We start from the raw sequence: 17,068 nt of genomic DNA on the forward strand, positions 1-17,068 counted from the left end.
ATAACCACAGTGAGACCTGTGACCTCTCCTGGGTCATTTTCCTCCCTTTCTGAACAGGAACTAAATTAGACACCCAAAGAAAATACAGTGCCTTCAGAAAGTTTTCACACCCCTTGACTTTTTCAAAATGTTGTTGTTTTACAAAATGGGATTAAAATGGATTTAATTGTCATTTTATTGTCAACAATCTACACAAAATACTCTGTATTTAAAAAAAATATATATATTAATGGAAAATAAAACATACATTTTGATTGGATAAGTATTCAACTCCCTGAGTCAATACATATATAATCACTTTTGGCAGCGATTACAGCTGTGACATGTAGCATTACAGCCAAACAGCATAGAGCTAGATTAACAATTTGGTGTAATCGTAATGTAATCTTAATGCATGTTTTGAAATATTTTTATTCTGTACAGGCTTTCTTCTTTTCACTGTCGTTGAGGTTAGTATTGTGGAGTAACTACAATGTTGTTGATCCATTCTCAGTTTTCTCCTATCACAGCCATTTAACACTGTAACTGTTTTAAAGTCACCATTGGCTTTATGGTGAAATCCCTGAGTGGTTTCCTTCCTTTCCGTCAACTGAGTTAGGAAGGACACCTGTATGTTTGTAGTGACTGGGTGTATTGATACACTATCCAAAGTGTAATTGATAACTTCACCATGCTCAAAGGGATATTAAAATGTCTGCTTAATTTTTTTTCTTTGTGAGGCATTGGAAAACTGGTATTTGTTGTTGAATCTGTAATTGAAATTCACTGCTTGACTGAGGGACCTTACAGATAATTGTATGAGTGGGGTACAGAAATGGGGTAGTCATTTAAAAAATTACGTTAAACACTATTATTGCACACAGAGTTAGTCCATGCAACTTATTATCTGACTTGTTAAGCACATTTTTACTCCTGAACTTATTTAGGCTTGCCATAACAAAGGGGTTGAATACTTATTGACTCAAGACATTTCAGCTTTTCATTTTTTCTTCATTTGTAAACATTTCTAAAAACATAATTCCACTTTGACATTATGAGGTACAGTGACAGAAAATCTAAATGTAATCCATTCTAAATTCCGTCTGTAACACAACAAAATGTGGGAAAAGTCAAGTGTTGTGAATACTTCCTGAAGGTGCTGTATGTCTTCCCCTCAACGATTGTAAAGGCCTGGTGATCTCTCATTACTTTGACATCCCAATGAAACACACTGTGCCTTGTCCTGTCATTAACCATAAGTGATCACTCCTGCTGGAGGGGAGAGGAGATGAGATCAGGGGAAAGGAGGAGAGAGGAGGAGAGAGGAGGAGAGAGGGGTGGAGAGGAGAAGAGATGAGTGGAGAGGAGGAGAGAGGAGGTGAGAGGAGGAGAGAGGAGAAAGGGGGAGAGAAGAGGAGAGGAGGAGAGAGGAGGAGAGGAGGAGAGAGGAGAAATGGGAGAGAAGAGGAGAGGAGTGGAGAGAGGAGAGAGGAGGAGAGGAGGAGAGAGGAGGAGAGGAGGAGAGAGGAGAAAGGGGAGAGAAGAGGAGAGGAGTGGAGAGAGGAGAAACGGGGGAGAGAAGAGGCGAGAGGAGGGGAGAGGAGGAGAGGAGAGCGGAGAAAGGGGGAGAGAATAGGAAAGGAGAGAAGGGTAGAGGAGGAGAGAGGACAAAGCCAGAGAGAAGAGGGGAGAGGAGGAGAGAGGAGAAACGGGGAGCGAATAGGAGAGGTAGCAGGGGAAAAGGGGAGGTAGCAAGGCTAGACAGCCAGTTAGATGGCTGGCAATGTGGAGGCTAAGCCAGAGACAGGGAGCCCTAGGCAGGTAGATGGATGGGTGGACAGTGGTGGTGGGGCAAGGGCCCCCTATCTCTAGTTCTCAGCTGCACTTGTAAGATATGTGCTATGTATGAAATGCGTTGGCTGTGATCCATGTCCTTCAACTCCCTGTGTGCCCCCTCTCAGCTCCACCCTGGCCAGCTGTATCTGTGTCAGCTCACTGGACAGTGAAGCAGTCGTGACACAGACCCTCCTCCTCAAAACATGTGAACAGCCCGTGACCTGGCTCCTCAATATCACTGGGGGCGAGGTGTATGTGTGTGCATGCTTGTGTGCACGTCGAGCGGGTGCCTGAGCACAGACGCTGCGGCGACTGCTCTATCAAACAAGCAATGGCTAATCCCTTAGTCAGCCATCACGTCACACTGTAATTGTACCACACAGTTAGCTCTTTCACTCACGATGGAAACACAATGTGAACCAACATGAGACTTCCAGCCTTCATGAGTGGATCAAGGGAGTGCTTGGAGTCTCATCAAACCTAACACTCTCTCAATGAAAGACTGCACATACAAGCCCTGTTCTTTTACTCATAAAATGCATCCTTCCATCCTTCCTTCCATCCTTCCTTCCTTGAAGTAATCACTGATATGACAACAAACAATTGGTAAAAGCATTGCAGTGGAACACTTGCTTACACCTATTGGGTAATTCGTCACGAAACTAGAACAAGAAAATAATATGATTTGTGGGATTTCCCCAAAAATGTAATCCATACAAGGGTCCTTTGGATGAATGATTGTTGACATATATTTGACATTTGCATTTTAAAGCATAATTGAGAAATAATGAATTGAAGTTGGAACATTTGTGACATTTTAGCCGTACCCAGGACTCCTTTAAGACTCCATAATGTTTCATCTGTAGGTGTGAACAATGCAAACATTGGTGTAATATGAAGGTTTACTGCTTGCTCTGTAAAATGAGTAGTATTTTGATTAAAGAAAATAATCTTACATTAATGTATGATTATTGAAAAATATAAACACGTTTATGCGAATGGATTAAAAAAAATGAAAAAAAATGAATGTCCCTCCCTGTTCAAAACAACTGGGAACTCTGAAAGAAATGAAATCCGACTGAGAAAAATATTTTTGAAAGGTCATCCAACTCGGAATTCCAAGTCGGAAATTCTGGCATCTTTCTAGAGCTCTGAGTTTTTCCATCCAGAAGATCACTGATATCATGATTTGACCTCGTTTTTTTTTGTTTTTAGTTCCGAGTAAACTTCAAAGCACCATGACCATCAGATGCAGGTACCATCAGTCCCATAAAATAAAAAAGCTAATTGTTTCGATTTATGGTCTGCAGTGCCTTGTATGTGCTACACCAACTGATATATTATGTTATCAAAGCCAGAGTTTTGAGATATAATATGGTCTGATATAAACAATATTGTCAGGCCAGGCATATAGCCAATATTCAGTGATAATGTATTAGACCTACTGCTGAAATATCATTCCTACAGAACAGTTTATATTAGGTTAATGTTACATGTAAAAAAAAAAAATCTGAGCAGTAGATTTTGCCATGTGTTTTGACTGCGGGGTGATCTTGAGTCAGAAAAGGTTGGTGACCACTCCCGTAGAGTACATTATGTTCAACAATATATAGAAACATTTGCCAAATAAAAAATTCTATTTTTCAATATGCATTTATGAATGTAAGATTTGTTTTATTGAAATCAAAATACTACTCATATTACAGAGCAAGCGGTAAAGCTTAATATGACACACATTTGTGCTTTGTAGCACCTACAGATTAAACATTATGGAGTCTTAGAGGAGTCCTGGGTAAGGCCAAAATGTCATTAATATTTTTACAAATACAACCAACTTCAGTTAATTATTTCTCAATTATGCAAAAATGTAATATATTTGTCAACAATCCTTCCTCCTATCCCCAAAATGGTGGTATTTTCTTGTTCTAGTTTTGTGAGATCAGTGATTACTTCAAGGAAGGGAATAAAAAATCATGCAATTTAAGAGTATTCCAACAAGGCCATAGACTGTAGACTTCACATAGGTTACAGAAGTCTGAGACTCATCGATATGGACATTGGATATTGCTGGTTACCTTCCCAACCATGGGAACTAGACTGTAGTGCACCCGGTTTGATTGTTTTGGAACAGAGTATGTGCAGGGACGCTGCTGGGATGGTAGAAGCATCAGATAGCCTAGACCTGCTTGTTTTCTCAGTCTGCACAGGTGTTTTCATTGAAAAATCCCATCGTATAGGAAGGTATTTAAGATAGAAGGATATAAGTTGTGAAAAAGGGGAAAGAAAAATACGGGGAGTGAAGGATGAGAAAAACATCAAAGCCAAAACAGATGAAGTCTCAATCAATTCTTAAATGCTTTGGTAGTTCTGAATGGAAAGGAGCCACAGTCATTTGATGGAAATATTGCCATGATATTTTAGTTGGCAGAAACATTTGTGGGCATGAATATCCCTGTTTTAATCACTTGACTACATCAAACACCATGTATTTCTGTGAAATTCTGTTACCCTTCAAATTTTAATTCATAGCTTAATGTGAATGTGAATTTAATAACAGAACTTGGATCGTACACTTGCATTTGTAATTTAGATTAATTTAGATGTAGAACAGTTTTATGACTTTCCTCATTCTCTAATACTGAGGCTTTTTCTTTGACTTCCTTTTCAAGTGGAAATGTTCCCAGTTGTGTGTGAACCAAACTAGGTAGAAATGACACAACAGTGCTATCATTTCCCCATAGGAAGGAGCTGAGTTGACAGCTGAGGGTGGGTTTCAGCATTCCATCCAGCCCGTCAATAGGGTCAGGTCTTGGTGGTGTGCCGCTGTACCTTGGTGTATAACCAGGACAGACGAAGACCATGTGAATGACAGGTACTGGCAGAGGAAATGCCCAAGGTTACATCATGTGCTGTAAGTAAATATGACTTACAGCTAAATCATATCAGATCTGAAGCATTTCTTGGATATTGTGCTGGTGTGTCTCTCTGAGCCTTGACTGAGTTATAGTTCTATTTCCTGATTTGTTAATTCAACAATAGATGTAAACGGCATTCTGAATGCATCTGAACAGCCGCAACATTATTAAGCAATAAGGCCCGAGGAGGTTTGTTATATTGGCCGTATACCACAAACCCCCGAGGTGCCTTATTGCTATTATAAAAGGTTACCAAAATAATTTGAACAGTAAAAAGTCATTTCTTTGTCATACCCATGGTATATACCACGGCTATCAGCCAATCTGCATTCAGGGCTCAAACAACCCAGTTTATAATGTACATTAGTATATAAATGTAGTGTTTTCTTGACTCTGACCCTAGACCTAGGTTGGGAAATGTATACCACCTAAACAATGATGTCAGACACTTGTTGGTCAAATTTTGTTGGTCAAATTCTGGCTTGAAAATGTGCAGTATTTACTCTACTGGGATGTCTCGTGCACATCATATAACTAATATGGGATTATATTGACATACTATAAGTACAGTAATATGTCACCATCACCAAAGAGACAAATAGGGAAGTGGTTTTACGTAACTATTTTGACATATTGTGATGAGACTAGAGGAAAAACCTACGATGCTCAGCCACCACATTTTGCATCACCTTCTATAATTATGTTAGTGTAAGTATTTTGTTGTCCATTCCACATGAAGGTCATGAGGGTTATTCCAAGAATTCGTTGTGAGGGATGGACATCTTGCATGTAGACTCCCATGTATTCTATTGTGTGCTTCTTAGAAACCATTACCTGAATGACCTGTGTGTTATTATTTGCACTAATGAATTATAACTCAACCATTTCCTTACCTAAGCCATAAACATTGACATTTGAGGGTGTATTCTCTAAATATTGCACTGAATAGCACTCCACTGACCATATGTCACACAGAAAATGATTATCAAGTTAGATTCATGTGTAGCATTTAGAATTAGAGCGATATAATTGAATACAGTGGCTATTTTGGCAGAGCTTTCCGGTGTACCATGTGCGGACATGGTGAGCAGAAGGGCAGCTGCATGCATGCTCATGGAGGCTCATGACTCCCGCTTTCACAGGCTTGGACCGAAAACATAATAAATGTTGAAAGTATTTTGTCTCCCATTGTTTACTTTCAATTCCCCAGATGTTCTAAACATGTGAAAGTTTTATATGGTAGTTAACGGGCAGTCACGCTTGAACTGCCTCTTCCTCAGAAACCATTAATAAACCATAAACAGTCTTCTCAACGGCGCATTTGTTTCATACCGTTTCTACACCGAGAAGAAAGGCAGAGGGGCTGTCGTTCACGGGGAGTTTATTTAACTTTACAACTCTACTCTGTGGTTGAACAAATAACCCTTCAGCCTCTTGACCAACACGAGAGATGGTAATGGCAGCCGACCGTAACTGGACCATGGTGCTTCACCTCATGTCCTCGACTCCTGTTGTTTGCTACAGTATACATGAACATCTAATCCATGGCATAACAATAGGTTGTTTCAAGTAGGAACTTATCCGAACATGATAGGAGTAAATATAGCTATAGTCTGCTGACGGGCCAAGAGTGAAAAGACGTCTGGTTCAGTGTGCCATTATAGGATGCATTGAGCACAGGAATTCAGATTATGTAACCCACTGCCAATTATGAATCTATGATTATATCACAACCTTGCAGACTACTTTAAAGTTCAGGGTTCACATGCTCTATATAACATCATTGGCAATGAAAAATGTGGATGCTGTACCAACTTCTGTTCTTTGACCGGGCCCTTTAGTTCTGAATAGCTTTTCATTGCAAATGAAAGGGAAATAAATGTTCCACAACGTGTTGCCCTGGGGAAAAGGCAATGAAATAACAATGTTATGACATATCGATTGAGAGTAAAGAATGATTGTGTGGTAACATTGGAATTTATCACAACACAAGTACCTTAAGCCTCGTCTCGTCTCGCCTCTTAGAGCTAATATTTGTAGTTCCATTACACATGGTTTACTCTACCCATGATGCTCTGGTGGGTGGGTCAAAGGGCGCCCAGCCATCCGAAATACGACGGCCATCGCTGAGTATCTGTGACCCTTCCTCTGGCCCTCGCCCCCCTCACCTTTCGTCTGTCTCTGTGATTAGTTTGACCATATGAAAGGGACTTAAAATGAAACGCCAACAGACCAATGCCCCAGGAGACTCTGCTCCTCTCCAGCAACATATACATGTTTGGTCTGCAGTGCACATTAAATTATAGCAGGGTGCCTCTGATGTTCACTTCTGGCTTAGTGCTCACTCTACCAGTCACACGGTTAAGATGAGTCCCAAATTCCCTGCTTAGTGCACTACTTTTGACGAGGGCTCATAGGTTAAAAGTAGTGCCCTACATATGGAATAGAGTGCCATTTGGGAAATACCCTTAGTCTGAAGCTGCCTCGTCTCCATCTTAATCCATCCACGAGGCTTTAGGAGTGTATCAACTGTCCCCGGGCCTGTTTCCAAAAAATGTGATTGACCTTTACCTACTTGAGCCGTAACATGTGAAAGCGTTCAAGATATTAACAATTTGAGTACAGGTGGTGGTAATGGGATGCAAGTCTAATCAATGTTACATAACGGGTGGAATGGTTTAGAAATCGCACTGACTGACTCATTCTCTGTGTCTATTTCAGAGCACTGAAGTGGCCAGTCTTTATAAATAGACGAGTGTGAGTAAATGTTTTAGTTGTTCTTTCAACATTTTCAATCGTTTAACACTGGATTCTGACTTAATACTTAACAAATCAGGACTCAGGATATGTTGAATTGGATAAGATATGTTTTCCTGAATTGTGAAAGATATATGGGCTTCAACAGTTCCTCCGTGAGTTTGGCATATGTACTCAATTCCCAAAGTTTTCACAGAACAAAATGCTATGCATACTATAGTCTACAGTATATGCCATCGTGAGGGGTTGATCCGACTCATATGTGTCACGACTTCCGCCGAAGTCGGTCCCTCTCCTTGTTCAGGCGGCGTTCGGCAGTTGACGTCACCGGCTTTCTAGCCACCGCCGATCCACTTTTCATTTTCCATTTGTTCTGTCTTTGTCTTATCACACCTGGTTTCACTCAACCAATTACTTGTTTATTATTTAACTCTCTGTTCCCCATGTTGTGTTTGTGAGTGATTGTTTATTGTAATTCGGTCCGTCTTTGTGGGCTCGGTATGTTCCTTTGTAAATGTGTCTTTTTTGAGTAAAAGTACGTTGATTACTCATATCTGCTGTCTTGCGCCTGACTCTCTACACCAGCTACACACAGGACACTTACAATATGCAAATAAAATAATGCCCATCAGAAAGATATCTGTCATGCTGCTTGAATCACAAGCAAGCCAGCTGTGTTAATTGAATCACATGCAAGCCAGCTGTGTTAATTGAATCACATGCAAGCCAACTGTGTTAATTGAATCACATGCAAGCCAACTGTGTTAATTGAATCACATGCAAGCCAGCTGTGTTAATTGAATCACATGCAAGCCAGCTGTGTTAATTGAATCACATGCAAGCCAGCTGTGTTAATTGAATCACATGCAAGCCAGCTGTGTTATATTGGTCACAGGCCTGCGAGGTCAATGGAGTTTGATATGGACACGGTATGATCCCTGTGTTTTCCACTGAGCTGTGCACTTACTTCCTCCTCCTTATTTCTCTTTCCGCTTTTTTCTCCCTCTTCTCTTTTCTCTAGATCCCTTCGTTGTAGAGACATCTCTCCTCGCTCTCTTTCTTTCTCTCGCCCTCTTTCTCTCTCCCTACCTCCCTCCCTCTCCTTCAATCTTGCTTGCTCTCTCTCTCTCTCTCTCTCTCTCTCTCCCTCTCTCCCTCTCTCCCTGTCCTCTCTTTGGCCTCTCTTTGGCCTTAGCCTGGGCCTCTCTGCTTTTTGAAAGGTAACAGAATCTTCCGAAATGACCTGATGAAAAAACGTGGAGTTGATTCACTGACGTCCTATCAGGGAGAAGCAGCACAGAGGATAGGCCTGTGTTTTCTTTCCATGCTGAAAGTGTCCATTACTGACTCCAGTGGCTGTAAAATGGGCAGAGAGGCAGTGAACCAGAGAGGCCTGTCTTATAAAGGAAGAGATGGAAGACAGATGAGAAGTGTTCAATATGCAAACATTTCCAGACAGGCAGAAGACAGCGTGAGCAAGAACCGAGGCACCTGTTCCTCTTGCTTCAGTAGAACATTTGAAACATATGGCTTTGTTGGAGAGAAACGGGGCTCTGCCAAAATACTTGAATATACAAGTTCAGCTGGTGTGCTGTAACTTTTCACACTTCTAAGTGAAATCAAAGGGTTGGCGCTCCTCAGCTGAGTAACTTGGTTCCCCTCCGTTTCCCTGCCAAGGCGAAAGATGTGAGCCTGATTTCCGTCTCAGAGCAGAAATGAAAACAGCAAAATACCTGCAGCAAGTTCCTCACCACAAACGTCTTTCATCAAAGTGTTTTGGCACTGCGGTGGGGGAACTACGGTACTTGTCCATAACGTAGGTATTCATAACCCTCTTTCATCTACACCATTAAACAAAGGGAGAATCTGTCCAAGTCGAGGGGGAGAGTTAGAAACTTTGCCAACATAAAAGGATGACGAGGGAGCGGTGCGTGTCCGTACCAACATTTATCCCCGTCCGTATTATTCTTAGCACATAGTTTCAAGTCAAAACAAGACAGGTTTCCTGAGGAGGGGTGCCTCCACTGACGGCCCTCCCCCCGTTCTCTCTCTCTCTCTTGCTCTCTTTCTATAGGGGCGGCCAGCACTCATCCATCCCCCTGTAAAAGGAGGGAGTTTAGCGTTGTTACCCCCTCTCTTTTTCGCTTTTTCTCTCTCTCTGTTTCTTGCTAGGTTTCCTCTTTCACTCTTTTTCTCGTTCAATCTGACTCTCTCTCTCTCTCTCTCTCTCGTTCAATCTGACTCTCTCTCTCGTTCAATCTGACTCTCTCACTCACTCACTCTCTCTTTCAATCTGACTCTCTCTCTCTCTCTCTCTCTCTCTCTCTCTCTCTCTCACTGTGCAGTGGCTTTAAGTGCTTCCAGCTGCCGACATTGAAATTGAATACTGCCTCCCACACACATTTTCTGAGAAACACACACACACACACACACACACACACACACACACACACACACACACACACACACACACACACACACACACACACACAGTAGGACATACATTCATGGAAACACACACACACACACACACACACACACACACACACACACACACACACACACACACACACAGTAGGACATACATTCATGGAAACACACACACACACACACACACACACACACACACACACACACACACACACACAGTAGGACATACATTCATGGAAACACACACACACACACACACACACACACACACACACACACACACACACACACACACACACACACACAGACAAAGGCACAGTAGGGTATGTACATACACACACACTTCTCCCACTGAAACGCCTGCCAGTTGTTACTTTCTGCCTCTCTGCCCCCCTCGCCTGCCCCTCCCATATCCACCAACCCCTTCACCCAGCCCCTCCATCGACCCTCCACTCTCTTTTCCTCCAGACTGGAAGGATGTGGGTGATGATTTATAGAGCATGTCCAATTGGTTGTGTTTGTCAGAGCCTGGCTTACATTTTTTCCCTCTCCAAGGGTCGCAGGCGCGTTTGGTAGGTAGCCGGCCAACGAAAACACCTTGCAGCATGCAAACCCCCTAAAAATGGCCTTCTAAGCAAAACAGGGAGGAGGAATGCAGTCCCTGTCAAAGAGGGGTTTAGGTGGTTTATGCCAGGGCCTGGGCTATGTGTTTTTCACTCTAATTAAAGTCTAGCTGCGTGTTGATATGGACTGGACCGGGCCTCCTGAATCACTACAGCCTTAGTCTTCAGTAGCAGCCAGCAGCATAGCTGTCAGGTTTTTCATCATATTATGAAATCAAGAGGAAAGGGCCAGAGGACAGAGGACCTGTTGCTGGGTAAAAGACTGAAGTAGTCAAGGGAAAGATTGTAACGGAGTGGGGTGGTGGAGGGCAGTGGGGGTCCGAAGGGGTGTTACCATAGCTGCTTTTTGAGGGCTCGAATCTGGGATATGGCGGTGTACAGCGCCTAGCTAGGGCTGGAAACTTAGAGAGGGCTTTAAGCCTCTTAGTCAAACTCCTCATAACTCAGTGGACTGTTTTGAAGGGGCTGAGAGCTGCAGCTGTCTAGCAACCAGAGACCCTGATACCCATGATACTGGGGGTTGTGGTTTGCTTTAAGTGTTTGTCTGTGTGTACACACACACTATTCCAGGTGGTGAAACCTACACACGCTGTCTGCAAGAGTAATGTATCTGTAAATAAAAAAAGAAAGTGATATATTGTCATTGAGCATTATAACTTCTTGCCAATATGTACATGCACTTGTCAGGATATTTTCATATGTAGGGATATATATTATAAAAGAAGCTGCAACAGCGAAGTCGGGTGGCTGCCGAGAGAGAGACAGAGAGAGAAAGAGAAGAAAAAAAAGAAATAGGAGAGAGAGACACAGAGAGAGACAAATAAAGAAAGACAAAAAGAGAGAGAAAGGAGAGAGAGGAGAGAGAGAAATAAAGAAATATACAAAGAGAGAGAAATAAAGAAAGATACAAAGAGAGAGAGAGAGAGAGAGAGGAGAGAGAGAGAAATAAAGAAAGACAAAAAGAGACCACCACATTTGAATACAAACCATCATCATTTATCCCTCTGAAAAAATAGGCACCATGTTCACATTCCCTTCATCTGCCCCCCAAATACACCATGGTCTGTCTGACAAGCCTTACCACCACGCTGGTGCTCCAGCCTGAGCTGCACTCTGTAGACTCCACCAAAGAACCCTAGCGCTTTCTATGAAAGTCACATCTTAGCTGAAATGCTGCTGCGGCACAAGCATGGACACATGGAGGAGCTTGATGAACTCATCCCACACTGCTCCATATGAGCCATGGTGGATTCCTCCCTCCCTGCCAGTCAATCCCTGGGGAGGCAGTCAAGAAAACCCTATTATATTTGAGGGCAGGCACCGCTCAAACTGACAGCAACTGCTGCAACAGCAAAGTCGGGTGGCTGCCGAGAGAGAGACAGAGAGAAAGAGAAATAAAGAATAAAATTGGAGAAAGAGAGAGAGAGACAGAGAGAAATAAAGAAAGACAAAAAGAGAGAGAGGAGAGAGAAATAAAGAAAGATACAAAGAGAGAGAAAGAGAGAGAGAGGAGAGAGAGAGAAATAAAGATACAAAGAGAGAGAGAGGAGAGAGGAGAGAGAGAAATATAGAAAGAGACAAGAAAAAGAGAGAGAGAGAAAGAGAGAGAAAGAGAGAGAGAGAGAGAGAGAAGCCTCATGCCTCAGACATGACAAGTTGGTGTTCCTTGGTTCAGATGCTTGGATTGGAATAACCGTGATTCTATTTCAATGACCTTTGGGTCTGGAGGCCCAATTGAATGGAATGGCAGGGTACCGATGGGGAATAATGGAAGAAACCTTCGCATGTCCTATTGTTGAAATGGGTTAGTATGTGGGAAATAACGATAGCTAAACATGTATCAGTTACCACTTTTACAGGGATGTTACTTTTAATGGCTTACTCAAATAACACCTTACGTGACCAATATGTGAATACAAGACAGATGATATGTACATTGACAAGCAAGGAATGAGAACTGTGGTAAGGGATTGTAGTGTAAGGTATCAACAGAACATGCAGCGATTATCTGCAAAAATCTAATTACAGGTTAGGGACCAATAGTAACTTACACATATAGCAAAAAAGGTTCTGGATAGAACCAAAGAGGGTTCTATGCTTGCTTCATATATGGCACCCCTAAAGGTTCTATATAGAACTGAAATTGGTTCCTGGATCTGGAAATTGGTTTATGGAACCCAAGGGTTATATATGGAACCAATTTTGGTTCAAGGAAGAAGAACCCCTGGGGTTCTGATTAAAGAACCCTACAAAAGGCCTCTATATAGAACCTTTAGGGGTGCCATATATGAAGCAATCAAATAACAATTTTTGGTTCTATCCAGAACCTTTTTTTAAGAGTGTAGCTGTCCCTATTAGACAGGCCCTACAGTCAGATAGCCTGACAGACAGGAAGTCATCTCTATAAGATGTGAGACCTAATAACACACTGATAACAGGTGAAAGATTAGGAGAAGGAATTGATTTCATTCTTTTTGACTTAACAAGAGGCACAAAACATGAAGAATTTCCTTCCCATATAGTCATGAAGGGTATCACCATCCACCATCTGTCCTGCTTGTCACTTTAACAGACTTGACTTCGAACACCTCACACATGCTTGCGTCTTGGCCTTTTGTACCGGTCTTAAAAATGTAACAAGAACAACCTGAAATGGTACAGTAGACGTTTGACTAAATCCACATTAGATAACAAAATGTATTCCACATTAAAATGGTACAGCGGACGTTTGACTAAATCCACATTAGATAACAAAATATATTCCACATCTCTATGTCTCTCTTTCACATTAGTTAACATGATCAAAGATTTTTTCCAGCAACTTTAGATTTCTGATTTCGGTTATTGAGGTTAACTGAAAAGTTATGTACTGGATTTCTAAGATTAGTCTCCCTGTCTGGTGTATGTGAGTTACATAGAGCATCATGTCTTCAGGGCCAAGCAGCCAGGATAATAATGACCTCATTGAATCCGACTAGCCCACTATGTAGTTGCCATTGATTTCCCATGCAATTGCCTGAAAATTGGTTCCCAATGTGATCGATGCAAATCAGATCCTCCTCTAAATTTGCACCTCAAAGACAATATTCAAACTAACGTATTACAGACATTATCTAATACATAACTGGAGTTATAGGTGCAAATCACAATTACAGAGGGGATAGAACGCAGCCTTGGGGGACCCCTTCTTTCAGAGAGCGCAAACAAACACATAAGTAAAATTCCAGCTTGGAAACTTGCTTTCTCACTGAGGGGGGTTAACACGGAAAAGGCCAAGTCTGAGTCGGCAGATCATACATAATCGCCTCCCTCCCACACAAAGCTATCGATGCTGCTGCTTCTCTGTGGGAACTTCCTGATGAGAAGCCAGAGACAGGGGGCATTATCATTCCAACCATCACCCTGCACCAGATGTGCTGCTGTTTTTAGGTCCGGTAGGAGTGGCGTCTGACCCTGCTCACCCTGGGTCTAATGAAAGATGGACTGAGCTGAATTCTCCCCTAAACTATATATTGCCAGATGCAGATCTTATATAAGTCATATAGGAGTCAATGGAAGGATATGGAGGATTGGGTACTTCATAACAGGATATATGGTTAAACAATGTTATAGTTATAGGGTGACATTTTAGAGTCAAGTATTTCTGGATTAAATATCAAACTTTAGCGTTAGTCCTGTGTAGCTCAGCTAGGAGAGCATGGCCAAGCGTCAGGGTTGTGGGTTCGATTCCCACGGGGGACCAGTATGAAAAAAATATTAAATATGTATGCAGTCACTCTGGATAAGAGCATCTGCTAAATGTAAATGTCTGTGTCATTTCTCTCTTGGAAAGGACCATTAGGTGTCTGGAACTCCATGAAATTGCCTTTATATGTCAAAAGTGGTTCACAATGTGAAGTTCTAGGTCAATCAACTGTTTGTGTGGCATTGTGCATCACTTCAGGGACATATAAATCAAACCAACTCCCAGTCGTTGTCCTCCTCTCCTCCGGCATACACTCAACATGCTGGGAACGCATAGATGAGGCATTCAAGTGAAATCCTGGGTATAGAGTGAAAAGGCACCAGTTCTGAGATTTTAATCCTTACTTCATCATCATTGTCATACAATGCAATTAACGATGCAATTAACCTAGTTGTTAGAGATCATTGCGCAAGGCAATATCAATATTGTGTGTGAGCGCACATAGCTATATGAAGTAATGTACAAGCACTCTTACAAGGACTTTATAAACGCAAATTCTATAGTACACAGTATATGATCATGCTGGGTCTCGCAATCCAGTATCATCAGATTCCATACCGAGCATGTATTCTACTCTCAGTACCACTGTTATTGACTATTTAAAGGTAAATGGAAAGTAACATTTGGTACAATATAATGACATCAATTACCATCTGGTCATCTAGGTGCCAGTTAGACAACCTGGCACTCCAGTAAACGTATTTGTCAACAGGTACTGGATGTGTACTGACAATTTTCATCACCAGCTGTGTCATGGATCACCACCAGCTGTGTCATGGATTATCACCAGCTGACTCATGGATCATCACCAGCTGTGTCATGGATCATCAACAGCTGTGTAATGGATCATCACCAGCTGTGTCATGGATCATCAACAGCTGTGTCATGGATCATCAACAGCTGTGTCATGGATCACCACCATCTGTGTCATGGATCATTGTATGCGAAAAAGGTTAAGGAAAATGTAAATACAGTCAGTGGGGGTATATTGACTTGAATGTTGGAGTATTTGTTTGCAAGGAAATTGCGTGTACACCCATATTCAGAAGAAAATTCTAAATATTATTTTCAAATTTCTTGTCATGCCAATGGACTAATTAATATTTTATAGGCCTACATCCATCACGTGTTTTTCTATTCCAAATGTAAATTCTGCGAAATATATGTATTTTCAACATTCCTCTGTCTAAATGCGTGACTCTCTGATCCTCAATTATGTCCTTGAGCTGCCTTTGCGTTGTCAATCAACGACATCTTAAGTGCCTTTCAGCAACCCAGTTTGCTCCAGGAAGATTGACTTCAACAACAAAGTCAGCACTGATTCCCCCCTTCTCACCTTTCAGCAGACTCATCCCAGACATAAAACCCCACCTTCACATAAAACCGAGCCACAAAACACTAATCCAGCCTGTTTCTATCCTTTACGGTCTCTCCAAGCACAATTACCCATGATCACACAATCAGCGTTTGATTTTACGACCCAGACCTGGTGCAGTGCTGCAGGGTAGGGAGGGTCCAGGGCTAAGTAGTACACACACATGCGAACACACATATCCACATGTTCACACACTCACACACACACACACACACACACACACACACACACACACACACACACACACACACACACACACACACACACACACACACACACACACACACACACACAAGCACACACACACGCATACACACAACACACGTAGATGCAGACACACACACGCTTTCACGCAAAACATACGCACATACACACACTACTCCCCCTCCACACACACGCCTCTCCCCCCTCACCGTGCCCTTGGCTGTTTCCCAGATTCCAGATGACGTTGTGACAGGCCGAGTCACTGGAAGTGAGCCTGTGGAATGACAGACTAGAGCCTTTATCAGTGACCACCACACTGCCAGCTTGCTTTTTGAAGATTAACCCCAAGATTGAAACGCTAAACTGCCCCCTGTCTGTCTGTCTGTCTGTCTGTCTGTCTGTCTGTCTGTCTGTCTGTCTGTCTGTCTGTCTGTCTGTCTGTCTGTCTGTCTGTCTGTCTGTCTGTCTGTCTGTCTGCCTGCCTGCCTGCCTGCCTGCCTGCCTGCCTGCCTGCCTGTCTGTCTGTCTGTCTGTCTGTCTCAATACATATTTCAGGAGTTTTAACCCTTGCCGCTCTGCGGGCTGTAATTGGCTCATTTCCTGCTCATGAAGTTCCTGGTCTGTTTTAATTGACTAGGCCCTTTTATTGGCTTTGAGATGGTTCAAATGGGAACCAAATGCAAAGGCACAGAGGAAGCTAGCTTAGGCTATCTGATACATGTTGAGAACAAACCGCCAGATGCTAACAAGAAAGTCCAGGAATCAGAACGGAAGTGGTTAGCATGTACACGGAGGATCAGCAAATGGATATGTTGTCTGGGACTCTGGCATGTAAGTGATGTGTTCTTAGCAGATATACCAGGTTAGCATGTACACAGATGATCAGCAAATGGATATGTTGTCTGGGACTCTGGCATGTAAGTGATGTGTTCTTAGCAGATATACTAGACATACTGTATGTACAGAGACATAAGCCATAAGCATTAGCTCTTCTTAAACTCTGCCAGGACCTAGGATAAAGGGAGACACTCAAATGTTTTAATTCTATATCTCTTGACACAATGATGAAAATAATCATGGCCTCTAAACCTTCAAGCTGCATACTGGACCCTATTCCAACTAAACTACTGAAAGAGCTGCTTCCTGCGCTTGGCCCTCCTATGTTGAACATAATAAACGTCTCTCTATCCACCGGATGTGTACC

The sequence above is a fragment of the Salmo trutta genome, chromosome 33, assembly GCF_901001165.1.
Source record: "Salmo trutta chromosome 33, fSalTru1.1, whole genome shotgun sequence".
Classification (NCBI taxonomy): domain Eukaryota; kingdom Metazoa; phylum Chordata; class Actinopteri; order Salmoniformes; family Salmonidae; genus Salmo; species Salmo trutta.